General features: G+C 39.1%; 1 pseudogene; it reads right to left on the reverse strand.

Moving 5' to 3' along the window:
- Window positions 1–222: 222 nt before the first annotated feature.
- On the reverse strand, window positions 223–981 carry LOC117719213 (large ribosomal subunit protein eL8 pseudogene; annotated as a pseudogene).
- Window positions 982–15798: the final 14817 nt, after the last annotated feature.

Genomic DNA, 15798 nt, shown 5'->3' on the forward strand with positions numbered 1-15798 from the left:
TTTTACTTCTTGAAACTAATGGAAGATTTCAAGCTTAATTTAGTCGAGATCATGAGTAGAACTTGACACATCGATCTTTCTAAGACCATTACCTGCTTTGTCTATGTTTGGTTATATTCTGAATTTCCTTTTTTTTTTAAATTTTGTAACTATATTTATGTACAGAAAACTTAGTGTACATTTAACCCAGTTTAGTGGTGAGCTCTTTAGCCTTTGCCTTTTTCAGCTTGGCAATGCAAGCCACAGACTTAGGACCCAGGACGTTGCCTCCCTGTGGTGGTGGATCTTGTTATATCTGTCATTATAATTGGTCATAATAGCTTCCACCAACTTGGCCAGGGCACCCTTGTCTTCTGAGTTAACCTGTGTGAAGGCAACAGTGGTGCATGTCTTCCTGTGGACCAGGAGCCCCAGCCTGGCCTTTCCCTTGATGATGCAGTTGGGTACCCCCATCTTTCGACACAGGGCAGGCAGGAAAACCACCAGCTCAATAGAGTCTACATCATGGGCAGTCACCACCAGCTGAGCCTTCTTGTTCTCCACCAAGGTGGTGACTGTATTGAGTCCTGCTCGGAGGACAGGTGGTCTCTTAGTTGGGACGTCCCCTTTGCCAGCAGCTTTCTTCTCAGCATGGGCCAGTAGCCTTTGCTTTTTCTCTTGCTTTGTCTCTGGCCTGTACTTGTGGGCAAGCTTAAGCAGCTGAGTAGCTGTTTGCCTGTCCAGGGCCTGGGTGAACTGGTTAATGGCAGGAGGTACTTTGAGCCGCTTATAGAGGATGGCTCTTTGCCACTGCAGCCTGATGTATCGGGGCCACTTAACGAAGCATGTTAGATCTCTTTTGGGCTGGATGACCTGCCCAATGCTGAAGTTCTTGGGCCTTTTCTCGAACAATAGATTGACCACCTTTTTGGCCTCCTGCTTCTTGATGACGGTGGGGGCCAGGGCCACCTTCTTTTCCTTGGTCTTCTTTCCTTTGGGCATCTTGCTCAGCTGAAGGAAAGCTCATTCTGAATTTCCTATTCAACATTTCCAATACAGAACTTGTTTTATACTCCCAAAGATTTATGTGAACTCAGTAGTTGAGTTGTAGGTAATAATAACATCATATGTATCTACACAGGTGTTCATTTATTTTTCTGTTACCTATAGAGTTATCTTTGGAATTTTAATTTATGAGATTTTTCCTTAAATAAGAAAATTTAGATTTAAGAATCTAAATGCATTTGTAATGTAGTCGGTCAAAGAACTATATTAAGCATTCTTCTTATCATCTATTTCTCTGTCTCTCGTTCTTGTTATCTATCTGTCTCTCAGTCTATCAAATTTCAATCAATTTATCTATCATTAGCAAGAGATGTAGAGATCACATGGAAAGCATTATCTTTGTGAAAGTTTGAATGGACAACCCCCTCCCCTCCCCCACACCTCTTCATCTTCATCTCCATATACTCATATAGCTCCACTGCACAGGATTTTGTAAGTTTATCTGTCATCAATAATGGTAACATTTGCTGTATCTGACACATAATACACTAGTAGAGGCCTGAACACAAGGGTCCCTCAAGGCTCTGTGAAAGCTGACAAGGCCAGCACCTCCTACATGTTCCCCCAAGTCACATTGCACATACAAAGAACAGGAAACCAGGGCAATGAAACTGCCATTGTGTGACCCAGATCCAGCAGACCTGGGCAACAAGCCCTGAGGAACTACATTCCTGGGATGTATCTGAGCAGAGTAGAACATTGTCACAGAATACTGATTTGTTTTTCCCTCCAAGGTGATTTTTTTTCAGACAATGGTGAGAAAATGGTGGAAAATAGCTGCTTCACATAACAACACATTTAATAACTTTTTTTTCAGTTCACAAGAGTATAAAAGATGTTCTTTTTTTTCCATTTAGGTGACCCGTCAGCCATTCCATTTATCTGGGCTAAAAGAAGCTAAATTCTGGGCTGCATTCTGAGCCTGTGGTAATTCATTCTCTCTCTCTCTCTCAACTGTACTGAATCTAAGTTAAATTTCCTTCTGAATTTGCAGAAATGTCAGTGTGTCCACGTTTGTGCCATCACTGGCCACAATAAAAAGATATGGAATCAATCTAGGTTTCCATCTCTGGAAGACCACAATGGCAGGTTATCTGTCCCTAAATATGGATGAGGGCCTGCTATCTTCAGTAACATGGCTGAGCTCAGAGGACATAATCCTTACTGAAATGAAACAAGTAAGGGACATAAAGACAAATAATGGTACTCGGTTGTGGAACCTCAAAGCTGGTCTCATACAACTAGAGAATAGAAAAAAATGCTTACTAGATCCTGAGGTGTGTATGGCTATAGGAGGGTATAGAAATAAATATACAGAGGAAGAAAAGTTGACCCAGAAGATGAAATTAGAAGGGAGGAAAACTTCAAATGTTTGATGATACAGTAAGGCAATTACGCTTTACAACAATTAATTGAATACTTTAAAATAGCTGACACAGGAGAATTTGAATGCCTCTCAACCCAAAGAACTCACAAACATTTGAGGAAATCTATATGCTAATTACCTGATAATATAATTACACAGTATATGCATTTTTAAGCTATCACAATGTGATCCGTAATTATGTACATTAACTTAACATAGTTTTCAATTTTAAAGAAGAATATTTGGAAATACTTTGAAGTGAACATCATGAAATTGATGGAGCTTGCCATTAGCTCATCCATAGTGACTGTGACGTCATCTCCCTTCCTGCTGCTTCTCCTAAGACATTTAACTCTCCTTCAAGTAAGTTATATCAAATGATAGTTTGACACTATTGAAAACGAAGAAAGAAAAAGTGAGTACAAGTTTATTTGAAATAAGTATAGAAATGATTTACTCACCAATGTTCCATTAGATGTCTGCGGAAAGAAGGAGAGTTACAGAGGAGAAATGGGGGACATAAAATGTAACTTAAGACAGAGATCCAATTAAACACCAATTTCCAGAAATTGTCATTTGGTTAATATAATACATAGTCCAGTCTCATTATGGTGTTTTTCAAAATACCAAACTAAAATATAATAACTTGCCAGAAGAAGAAAAAAATACTTAACTTACATACAGGAGTAAAGCCAAGAAAGAGAAAGGATTACTACAGGCTCACTCACCAGAATGCAGCCTAGAATTTTAGCTTCTTTTAGCCCAGATAAATGGAATGGCTGACGGGTCACCTAAATGGAAAAAAAGAACGTCTTTTATACTCCTGTAAACTGAAAAAAAGTTATTACATGTGTTGTTATGTGAAGCAGCTATTTTCCACCATTCTCTCTCCATTGTCCGAAAACATCATCTTAGAGGGAAAAACAAATCAGTTTTCTGTGACAATGTTCTACTCTGCTCAGATACATCCCAGGAATGTAGTTCCTCAGGGCTTGCTGCCCAGGTCTGCTGGATCTGGGGCATGTGATGACAGTTTCATTGCTCTGGTTTCCTGTTCTTTGTATGTGCAATGTGATTTAGGGGAACATGTAGGAGGTGCTGGCCTTGTCAGCTTTCACAGAGCCTTGAGGGACCCTTGTGTTCAGGCCTACACTATGCTTCAGATACAGCAAATGTTACCATTGTTGATGGTAATAAACTATATGAAACTAATAAACTTATGAAATTCTATGCAGCCTTGATCTCTCCCTCTGTGTGTATGTGTGTATATTCAAATGATGGCTTCCATAATATTTCTTCATTCCTTGCTAAGAAGACAAACAGATAGATAGATAGATAGATAGATAGGCAGACCGACAGATAGGTAAGTAGATAAAAAATAAGAATTCATAATATAATTCTTTCACTATGTCTACAAACATGGATATATTGACATTTCTGAACATTCAGCATGCTGAATTTGCCTATCAGTTACAACACTTTCTGCAGGAATATGTAGGTTGTATGTATATAAGATCCTATCGCCTGTGAGAACAGATGGTTTCACTCCTTTGTTTCCTATTTTAATGCCCTTTATTTCTTTTCTTTCAAAATCCATTATGGGCAGGACTTTCAGTACTATGTTATACAAAGGTGGCAAGAGTATTCTTCCTTATCTTATGGCCCATCTTATAGAACATTCTGGACTTTGTCCAGTTGAATGTGATATGTGCTGTGATATACAAAGACTTAATCTGTGGCTTAATGTTTGACCCACCCTAGACAAATCCCCATCTGTAGTTGAAAAGCATGTGGCTCCAATAGGCAGAGGATGGAATGTTCTAGATATCTTGAGAGGTACACCTGTTTCATGGGATGATATAAGTTCAATGCTATTTTGCTGAATTTCTGCCCAGTTTTAAAGGTGGGATGTTAACATTCTTCTTTTATTCAGTTGCCATACATGTTCCCCCACTGGATCACAATTGTTTGATCCTCATGTTAAACTGATCACTTTTCAATTAAGTGATTTGTGTGTGTGTGGGGGGGGGGGAGAGGTATACTTAGACAGGTTTCTTGTAAAGATCTGTTTCTTCTGACCAGCATAACTCTCTGTGGGAAGTGGCTCCGCTCTCGCCATTACAAGGTGGTGCTTGGCATAGGCATTGCTTGAGAGAAAAGACAACTCCATATATGGAGTTGTATGCACTGAGAGGTGTGGTTACCCGATCACCCCACCTCGCATCATTGAGAGTGGCCAATTAGTAGTGACATCATGGCAGCTGCTGATAGGATTAAGGCAATGCTTATAGGGTGATGCACAGGGGAAAAAAAAGAAGGAGAGAGAGGAAGCATGCTGTACAGGGATAGCTGAATAAACTGCTTGAAGAAGAACACGGTTGCCATTGCCTTATTCCTCGGGTCGGACGTGGGTAGCGACAACTCTCATGACCTGTCAGTGACCGTTGTTGAGGATTTGAAATACAGTCATGATTCACCTGAATCTGAGGACTATAGGTGACACTGCTCAAGAGCTCTTCACTGGGCTCTGCTGAAGCTTTTATTTCAAGATAGATCAGGGTTTAAGAGCGGCAGAAAAGCAACGAGCATTTCTCATCACTATCACCAGATGTGGCCCGGGTACAGGAGGCCTCGTGGTCAAATGGGGGCTGTCTGCACAATGCCTGAGTGTCTTAGCTGCATTGCTGAGGAACGGCAAGTCAAAGTTATACTACATGCCAGGGGTCCTAGAAAAGGGAAGGGGCCAAGAAAACCGATTCCACCAGCTACACCAGGAAGAGGTCACGACGTTATTGATGTCCTTGAGCAGCTGGCCCACCAGTTGAGAGATTCTGAAATACTGGAAACACAGATCAGGAAACTGTTCACGGCCAATGTGATGTTTCAGCGGTAAACGATCAATGGCAGCTCTGTTTTTTTTTCTAAACCAGTATTCGAAGTTTCTTCATTTCTGTGTCTAACTCTCCTAACAGAGGCCACGATGCGGCAGTTTTGCTGAAGATGCTAATCAGAAGGTTTGTGGCTGAAGGCTCACTGTCAGTCTTATTACTGGAAGCGGGACGGCAGCGTCCATTTGGTTTAGGCTTAACAATTGCAGATGGTCATTGCAGGTAGATACCAAACTTTTAGTCACTCTGTGTATGTTAGCTAACAAGAACAGCAGTGAAAACCCTCTGCCAAGAGGGCAGTATCCTGAGAAACTGGCTGGCAATATCCAAAGGGCTATGTAGTAGTAACATAGAAAGGTATCTCCAGAAGGCAAAGATGTATTTCCTTCCATAATACACTTAGGGGGTGCATGGTCAGTATTAATACAGTCAAGATCAATACATAAGCAATGAGCCTGCATACAAAAGGTAATGGGCAATGGCTGAGTTAAATGTCATAAGGAGAATGCCTTGTGAAGTGATGTTGTCATTTGTGACATTAACGGAAGTCATCATAGTTTATTGACCAGCTTTTTTGAGATGATGGATAGATTGTCTTTCCTGAACACAAAGTGAGGTTTTGAACATGGTATCTGTAGCCACTTTGACCCCCAAAGTTGTTGATTAAGAATAACAGTGTATCCAAACAAGAAGTCTATCTTTAAAGTGGCATTAGTATTAAAAAAAAAAAAAAAAAAAGTCTGTAGTTCCTGTTTTCAATTTTGCATGAGTGTAACTCCCTGTATCAGATACAAAGGTGGGGTCTTTAAAAATACCAATAATCTTTAGATTATCTCTTTAATTCATATTAGGGATATTCTTCCAAGGACTTCTCATACAATTTTGACTATATGTCTCTAGCCCATTGTTACACCAACTTAAGGAACCAATAACAGTTTCATAATATATGAAAGCACAATTTAGCAACAGTGGAGAGCTGATTACAGTAGGACCCATAACAGAGACAGATGGTTGATAAATCTCTTATACAGTGTGAAAATGAATGTTAGCAACAAGCAGAGGAATAGAGTTGTGGATGCGACAGCTACATCCTCCTGCTCCCTGAATGAAGAAGAGCTCAGCTTCCTGTGTAAGGCTTTTCCCTTTTTCTTTTTATATTTGCTGGCTGTGAGGCAGGGATGGTGTTGTGAGTCTTTTTTCCAATGATGTTCCCAGGGGGTTATCATAAGCGAAATTATGACGATTCATGACCATGTTTTAATCTTCATGCCGGCACCCAAATGTCAATTCCATCTTCTGTGAAACTGAAAACATACCACGAACCCCACGACTTAACAAGTCTAAGGTTCCGAGTATGATCAATTTCATTTTTCCACCAAATTGGCTGGGGAGCTGGTGACATTGGCTCAGCCCAATGTCACCCAAGGCTGCTGTGCTATAAAACACCCATCCATTATCATTCAAAGTTTCAACTTTTCAACTTTTATAGACTACAAAGTAAGAAACAGTAGATCTTTGGGGGAGGTAAAATTTCTACCTTAATGGTTTTTTGTTTTTTTAAAAAACATATCTATAGTAGGATGTTTATGTTCAACTCTCCCTCCATTTTTAAAGAGATAGCTATTAAGGCATAATGTGCCAATCAGCTAAGAAATTAGCAAAGCAAGCATTAGCACATACAAGGGCATTATTTATCTTAGGAGTACTAGGGAGCTTGGTGTGGTGGTGCACACCAGGTCTCCAGGGCAGAGGTAGCCAGCCTGGTCTACAGAGTGAGAGAGTTCCAGAACAGCCAGGGCTATACTAAGAAGCCCTCTCTCACCCCCACCAAAGTACTGGGTACACATAAAATAGTAAATATGTGTAGTAAATGTGTGAAAACATGAAATTTTTTCCAGGCAGTGCTGTCTCCCACTGGTATAGCTGGTATGACAGGTTTTTGTAATCTGAGAAAGTGTCAGTAACAATGTAAACACAGGACAAAGGATCAAAGAATTGAATATGAGGAACACCTATGTGGCAGAGCCCATTGGGTTTGTTACATTAGAGATTAGCTTCACCAGTGAAAGGAGTATTTGAAACAGCAAAGGAAGGACACGTGGTGTTTAGGATTTAGACAAAAGAATTTTTGCAAGAAAGAGATTGGAGCATCAAGTATGTAAGATAGCTGCAAGGGACACCAACTTCATGTCTTGATAATTCCTTTTTATTAGGGGACCAGGAAGTCTTGAATGAGATCTGATATGAGCAACATATACAGGATGGATTCATTGTCTTATCAACTGTTTAACCTGAAAGAATATCAAAAAGAGCCAGGCGGTGGTGGCGCACGCCTTTAATCCCAGCACTTGGGATGCAGAGACAGGCAGATTTCTGAGTTCGAGGCCAGCCTGGTCTACAGAGTGAGTTCCAGGACAGTCAGGGCTATACAGAGAAACCCTGTCTCAAACAACAACAACAACAAACAAACAAAACAAAACAAAACAAAAGAATATTAAAGAGATAGATAGGGTTACTTTCAATTTTTTAAATCATGATAGCCATTTTAAAAAGTGGTAATGAAACTGTAACATATTGAGAATCACACTTACAGAATTAAATGAACTAGAAATACCCTTTAGTAATATCTGGACTGCATAAAGGTCATTTTATGTGTTAACATAAAGGACACGTGTACGGTTTTTTTTATGGATGGTCCTTCAGTCAATGGGGAAAATGTGAAAAATTTTGTGAACTGCCCAAAGAGCAGATTTTACAAATCTGCTTCAGGCTTAGTTAACAACATATACAGAAGACTATATAATGGGGAATATAAATTGGTCTTAACCTCCAATCTTGTCCTTGTAAGGTTGTTTTTGGTTTGTTTGTTTGTTTTGTTTTGTTTTTTCGCCACCACCACCCAGCGTCCTTGTAAGTGAATTACATTTTTATTTGACTGTGGGAACCCAGATCCAGGATGGGGTGAGGGAGTCGGAGTCACCAACCCGGGAACAGAAACTAGCATCCAGGTGCAAGCATTTTTAATACAGTCTTTGGACCAATCAGAAATCGACACATTCTTTGGAATGGCCAACTGTTCCATCGTCACTATGGGGTGGTGGCCGGCTGCCAGCACCAGAAAGGATGTCAGTAAAAATAGGGGAAGCAGCCACCGCACTTTTCCAGGCCCAATCCGAGGTTCACTAGTTTGCTAGGATCCTTTTCTTGTGTCACGTGGTATGTCAGCGGACGTGGGCACTTGTTCTTCTAGAGCAGGATGGAAGCCTCCCTCAGCATGCCCTCCCCCCAGGGGCCACAGCATCTACATTAATGACTCCAAATAATTCTTTACCTTATTTTTTAATTATGACACAGTTTTTCTGAATGGTTAAAATTTAATGAAGTTAACAAATACATGGGTTAGGCATGCATTTTTAAGTTTATTTTTTTGCCTGAACAGATCATTATAACCTTAGAAATTTATAAATTGCAATCTTCCAAAATTTGTCATCCTTAAATTTCATCCTCTACAAGCCTTGAATAACTTATTCAGACATTCTGTGACTTGGCTTTAAGATTTTTATGGTTTTGTCTTCCCCTGTTATTTTTCATCTTTAGGACATAATGGTTGGAAGCCTTCTTCCCATGGGCATAAAAACAAAAATTCTATGGGAACTGGGTTCACACAGCAGGATGTTGTGAGGAAGTCCAATATACACGGAGGCTACACATAATTCTGCTTGACTGTGGTTTCTACTAGCACAGAATAGGTTGTTTCTTTTTTCCTTCAGTGTTTCACTTTGAGTCTGTATATTACTGATGATATGGGGTTTCCTGCAAACACCCGTGTTTTTTTTTTTTAATTTATTTTTATTGGATATTATATTTACATTTCAGCTTTTATCCCCTTACCCCACTTCCCCCCACCACCCAGGAACCTCCTATCCCATCCCCCCTCCTCATGCTTCTATGAGGGTAGCTACGTCTTTTAAAAATGTTGTTCAACAAGTTCATATCCTTCAGTTGGAAATTTCATTTAATTTACATTCAAGATTGTTATAAACTGTAATCCACTGTATCTGCTTTAAATTTTTTTCAGGCTGATTTGCATATCTATTTTTTCTTTGCTTCTTACTGTCTATATTTGTGGTTTTAAACTTCTTTATCTTGACAAAATTTTATCCCCTTTGTCATCTTAATCAACTGTCTTGTGAAGCATTTGCATTACCAAGCTTGCCTGAAGGCAGGTATTTTATGTTTGTTTGTTTTCTTTGTTGTTGTTGTTGTTTTGGTGTTTTGATTTTTAGGTTTTTGTCTTCTGGTTTTAAGACTTCACTGGGTATTTCCTAGAGGCTGGCCTAAAGATAATAATTCCTTTCAGGCTTTTTTCCCTACCAGAATTTATAACTAAACAAAAAAACTCAATATATATATATATATATATATATATATATATATATATATACATATATATATATATATATATATTCAAAGTTTCAACTTTTATAGACTACAAAGTAAGAAACAGTAGATCTTTGGGGGAGGTAGAATTTCCACCTTAATGTTTGTTTGTTTGTTTGTTTGTTTTTGGTTTTTCGAGACAGGGTTTCTCTGTGTAGTCCTGGCTGTCCTGGAACTCACTCTGTAGACCAGGCTAGCCTCGAACTCAGAAATCTGCCTGCCTCTGCCTCCCGAGTACTGGAATTAAAGGCGTGCGCCACCACCGCCCGGCAACTGTATATATATTGTTAACATGTTGGCTGTCTTTACTTATGTATTTATTTGTTTGCTTGTTTATTTGTTTGTTTTGATACTGTGAATATATTTTATCCCATTCTCTCCTAGCCTGCGTAGTTTCAGTTAAAGATATTGTGAACTAGAGAAGACCTTTTGGAGGTGAATCAAATCAGTGTTGATCAAACAGTATGTCATCTTTTTCTCTAGAACTTTCACATTTTCACTTATGGCTTCATTAATATGATTTTTGTTTCTCTCTCCATGTATTTTTCCTTGGGACTGCTATAACTCATCCTCCCCCCCCCCAACTGGTTCCCATATACTTATAACCTCTTTTTTTGTTCTTATTTCTCTTTCTCTGAATATTATTTCAAAAGATCAGTATTCAAATCTAAAACAAATCCTTATGTTTGTTATTTTCAATGGTTATTTTATTTAAAAATAAATTTTATTAATTATTGTATTAAACTGTAAAGAGCTCTGTTTTGTTCTTTGGGTTGGCTAATCTTATGTCATTTTGACACGCAAATCAGAATTCTCTAAAAGGATGTAACCTTAATTGAGAAAATGCCTCCATAATATGGAAGGCATTTTCTTAATTAGTTATTGATGGGAGAGGGCTCAGCTCATTGTGGGTTGTGCCAACCTTGGGCTGGTGGTCCTGGATTCTATAAGGAAGCTGGCTGAGCAAGGCATGGGATATAAACAATACTCCTTTACAGTCTCTGCATCAGTTCCTGTCTCCAGGTTCCTGCCCTGTATGAGTTCCTATCCTGAGAGGTTCCTTTGATGAGAGAGAACAGTGATGTGGAGGTGTCAGCTGAATAACACCTTTCCCTCCCTAACTTGCTTTTTGATCATGGTCTTTTGTTGTAGCAATAGAAATACTAAGATATTCTTTTATGACTTATGGGGCAGGGACACAGGTTCTAGGGGTACATAAAACAATGCAGGCTATTGCTCTTATTCTTAGGTACCCAACATAACTAGATGACATGACCCTATTACTAGAAACAGCATACACAGGTGTCAGATATAGAGAAATAAGTCTTGAATTGAACATGAATCTTTCTACTGGTTGTCTGGCTTTTGTTATTGTGTCAAAAACCAGGAGCTAACACCAAGATGTTGCAAGGTTAAAAAAAATGTATTGCTACGGCTGGGCCAAACTTACAGTCTCCTCAGGAGTAGGAGAAGGAAGTGTTCATACAAAAAGCAGGGGAATTTCTTTATAACAAGCAAATAAATGATTATAAATGTGGATTTTTACAGTTTTTTTTTATGATCAGGCGAAGTATGAGTTTATATGCATGGAAAATATTGGAAGTCTTTGACATGTAGGGCTGTAAGCTATATCTGGAATAGGCTTTATGAGATAATGTCCACAAATTGTTGTATTCTAATGGATACATATGCTTGAGCATCAAGGACCCTCCTTTTAGAGTTTGCTTCAACTGAAGAGAGAATGCTGTCCAAAATGGACAAACATGGACACAGGGAATTTGATTGCCAAGCTTTTCAAGGACAAGGAAGGCTAACCCTTCATAATTCCTGCTCCACAAAAAAAGTCTGTCAAACATATTAGACCAGAAGGCTGAATATACATGCTCCAATATTATAGTGAAATTCTGGGGGACTGTCCAAGCAACTAGCTCCTCTGTCATTTCTATAGCTTTGGAAGCTGCTTGCCTGAACTTCCTACATACTCAGGTAATATTTAATTCTCAAGTCTCTGATGGTGATGAAGATTTGATAGTTACAGTCTCACAATTAAGCTTAAATTGTTTAGTATTTAAAAGTATGTTTTAGGTCTAAGAAAATGTTTTTATGTTAGTAACACAAGTTATAATAGAAAATAATTTAGATACAAACCTGAACTCACCAAGACAGAATAGATAATAGAGTTTTTTGTCCAAAGTTGCCAAATACGAATGGACTGGACATTGTAATGTGACACCTATGTAATAGTTTTCATAATTGTCCCATATTTGTTCTCACTGTATGTTGCTTATACATACAGTAAAAGAAAGAGACTCTATTTAGACAAAAAGGGGAAAATTAGGGGGTTGTTCTAGTACTGCTATGTATTCAAATGCTAAATACTGGACCCCATGATCTGGTTGCAGTCCCAGGAGCACATTGTCTCTATACCAAATGATGTATAAACATTGCTTGTCTATCTTCTCTGACTGATTAAATAAAAATTGCTGACAGTAAATTACTAGCAAGACTAGAGGTAGGCAGGGCTTCAGTTAGTGGGCTGGAGATTGCAGGTAGGGACTGTAAGAAAGAATGAGAGAAGAAGAGAGGAGGATGCTGCCGTTAGATAGGATGGACCAGGAACATGTGGCCTAGAGACATGCTCCATGAAGACAAAGTGATGGTGCAAAAGCAGCCAAGTTGAAACTCAAACAGCAATTAATTTGGGGGGCACAGTCTACATAGAAAAATAGTTTAGGGGTAGTTACCCAGTAATTATTCTTTAAAAGGATGAAATAAATAGATAAGACTCTGGCTTGATCATTGGGGGGCTGGCTGGGTCATACTAAGAACTAATAGAGTTTTTAATTATTAAACAACAACAGGAAACATGAGATCATGTTATAAGTTTATGGTCATGGGAAGTTACCAGAACGTACCACCATGAAACATTCTGTGGTCAATCAATTTTCAAAAGATACCATGAAATTATGGAAACAATTTACAATATGTAAATCACAAGATTATTGAAGAACAAATGGCACACACACACGTACACACACACACACACACACACACACACACACACACAAAACCAACAATAAAAAACCCCAAGTTGATCTTTAGCTAAGGACATGATTAGAGAGGAGAAAAAACACCATAAAGAAAAAACATAGAATTAAATCAGTAACATTGTTTAACCAAACAGAGAAAATAATAGTCATCTGGTCCTTAACACTTTCATATTGCTGTAAGATGCTATATAGTTCACTAAGCATGAAATTACTTCAGTGATTTTACCAGACACTGGATTCAGCAAGCCAAAATCCTGACCTACCAGGGAAGAGGTACTCACTAACACAAAAGCTGAATGATGGTTATGGGAATAACCAGCCACTTTCTTATTAGATTGTAGGCTTACTCCACAGGAGGGATTTTATAGCTGGTGTTGTAAACATTGTGATGACCCATGGATGGGAGGTCATAACCTGCATGGCTATCTAATTATTGGAAATTGCAGCCATTCCACCCCGAATGTGCTCAATGTTGTTTAATTATCAGAATTTTTAGAATTTCATTGCTCAAAGAAAAGGGTTCAGGGAGTGGTTGTTAGTCATTTTCAAACCTCTACAAGAATAAAATTGGAAAAGTACCATTCGAAAGTTTTTTCAGCTCAGACATGTTTCATCCACAGGCTTATAAATACTTGAAACTCAGAGCTAGAACTTCACACAAAGAGGCAGCTAGATTGTCCCATAGAGACCCTTTTCTTCCAAATGAAGGGGATGTCCCCCTCCCCATTTTCTCCTCCTTTTATATTTATTTACTGTGGTGATTTGAATAAGAATGAACACCATAGGCTCATATATTTGAATGCTTGGTCACCAAGGAGTGGCAGTATAGGAAGTGTGACCTTATTGGAAGAGGTGTGGCCTTGTTGTAGGAAGTGTTTTGCTGGCGGTGAGTTTTAAGGTTCCAAAAGCACAAGCCAGGTCCAGTGGTTCTCTCTTCCTACTGCTTTAGGATCTGGATGTAGAACTCTCAGCTACTACACCAGCACCATGTCTATGTTCTGCCATGCTCCCTGTCATGGAACTAAACCTAGGAATCTGTAAGTAAACCCTAATTAAGTGCTTTCTTTTATAAAAGTTGCCTTGGTCATAGTGTCTTTCACAGTGTCATTTACTCATACACAAATCCAAAAAATTTTTTCACTACAAGCCATTTTATTTCCTGAGAGATGACCCTGGGACTGCAGGTTGCTACAGCTAACCTAGTCAGACCAATTTCAAGGATATTTCATTAAGAGATTTTCTGAGCATGGTTTATTCAGGACTTCAGGTAAGAGTTACAGAAAGCTTAATGCAGGGAGTGTTAAAGGGCACGTGCAAAGGGTTGATCAATGCTGGACCTCAAACTCAAAAATGACATTGCAAAACAAAAGTGTAGCATAATTTCTGTGGAGGGATAGAATGGATCTGATCTGCTAATAAAACGAAGGTTGTGTTCTGCATACTAATTACATTACCAGTGGAAAAAGAAGAGACGGGAGAATGAGGTAAAGCACAGCAAAAGCAAATCTTTAATGAAATAGCCTATATTATAGTCTAATTAAAGTTCTGACAATATGCAACAGCAGGCATTTCTTGGCAGTCCTTAGTGTAGAGTGAAAAATTATAAAGACCATTTTATGAAATATGTAGACTTTTTCTTTGACCTTAGACCTGGACAGAAAAAGTGCAGGTTCCAGGACGCGAAACTGAAAATAAGGTTTCAAGCCTTCACTGCCCCAGGACACATTCCGGGTGGAGGACATTATCCCAGAATCAGAGGACACTTACTGGATTACATTCCTTAAGCCTCAGGGAGTAGACTCCACCTGTGGGTGGGAAAAGCCCAAGGCAGGAAGACACATTCCTGACCACAGAGAAAGATGCAAGCCATCTAGGTGGGGCTATAGCCGGAAGAAGTGAAAAATAGTTTACCTGAAATAGTTGGCAATGATCATTTAGGGTAGGTTCCTCTGAAACGTTCAATTGTTTTGGGTTAACCCCCCTCCCCCCCTTGGTCTTTCCAGTGTTACAACCTGTTGGTGTTCAAACTTTGTAAAGCAACCAATCATGTGTAACCGATCGAAAATACAACCAATCATGTGTAACCGCGTGAAAATTCCTCCCTTTCCCTATAGAAGAAACCCCTCAGCTTGCTGGCCTTTTGTCAAAATTCTGTTCCTGCGTGGACGAGCAGTTTTGACCTTGGTTAGCCAACTCCCCAATAAACCTCTGCGGATTGCATCCAGGTATGGTTTCATGTGATCTTTGGGTGGTCGTGATTTCCTGAGACTTGAGAAAGGGTCTCTCGAGTTTGGGGGTCTTCACTTAGCACTCACAGGTCCTGGATTTTACTTCAAGCAGTACGTTTCTTTGTTTTGTTGAAGTCATTATTTTGTTTCAGTAACACAAACTTTTTATGATGTTGAAATTTAAGTAAAAATCGGTAACAAGTCAGTCCGAGCAATTATAATAGGTTTCTGCCTTCTGTTTCTTAGTCTCATTAAATTTTAGGACAGATGGACATCAGTGATCAGTGTTTGGTGCCTGAACATCTTACAAAACCTAATGAATGTTTTAAGATAATGTTGGGTCTGTTTGACAGTATGTTGAGTTATTCAAAGTCTAAAAGAACATTGTAGATGTAAACGATTTACCAAAAAAGGGAAATATTTGTTTAGTATTTTCTATAACATGGGAGTCAGCCATTGTCTCTAGAATTTGACAGATAAAGAAAGTCAGGCTACAGTATACAGTTTTATAGTTAAAAATAGAAAAAAAAATGGGTTTCAATACTGCACAAGCTGTGAGCAAGCAGCCTAGCCAACAGACACAGGCTCCTCATTCTGTGGAAGGAACCTTCTGGCTTTCACTGAGTGGTCCTGATTTGAATGAGGAAGCAAACATAAGAAAGGCTGGTAATTTCTAAGACCTGACCTCTATGGCCTGCTGCTGAGCTTGTGTGATTGACTCCTGCTGTCAGACAGACTGGCCATTATCCATTTTTATATTCATTCTCTCAGCAGCAGGAGGA

Source organism: Arvicanthis niloticus, chromosome 13 (assembly GCF_011762505.2).
Source record: "Arvicanthis niloticus isolate mArvNil1 chromosome 13, mArvNil1.pat.X, whole genome shotgun sequence".
NCBI classification, from domain to species: Eukaryota; Metazoa; Chordata; class Mammalia; order Rodentia; family Muridae; genus Arvicanthis; species Arvicanthis niloticus.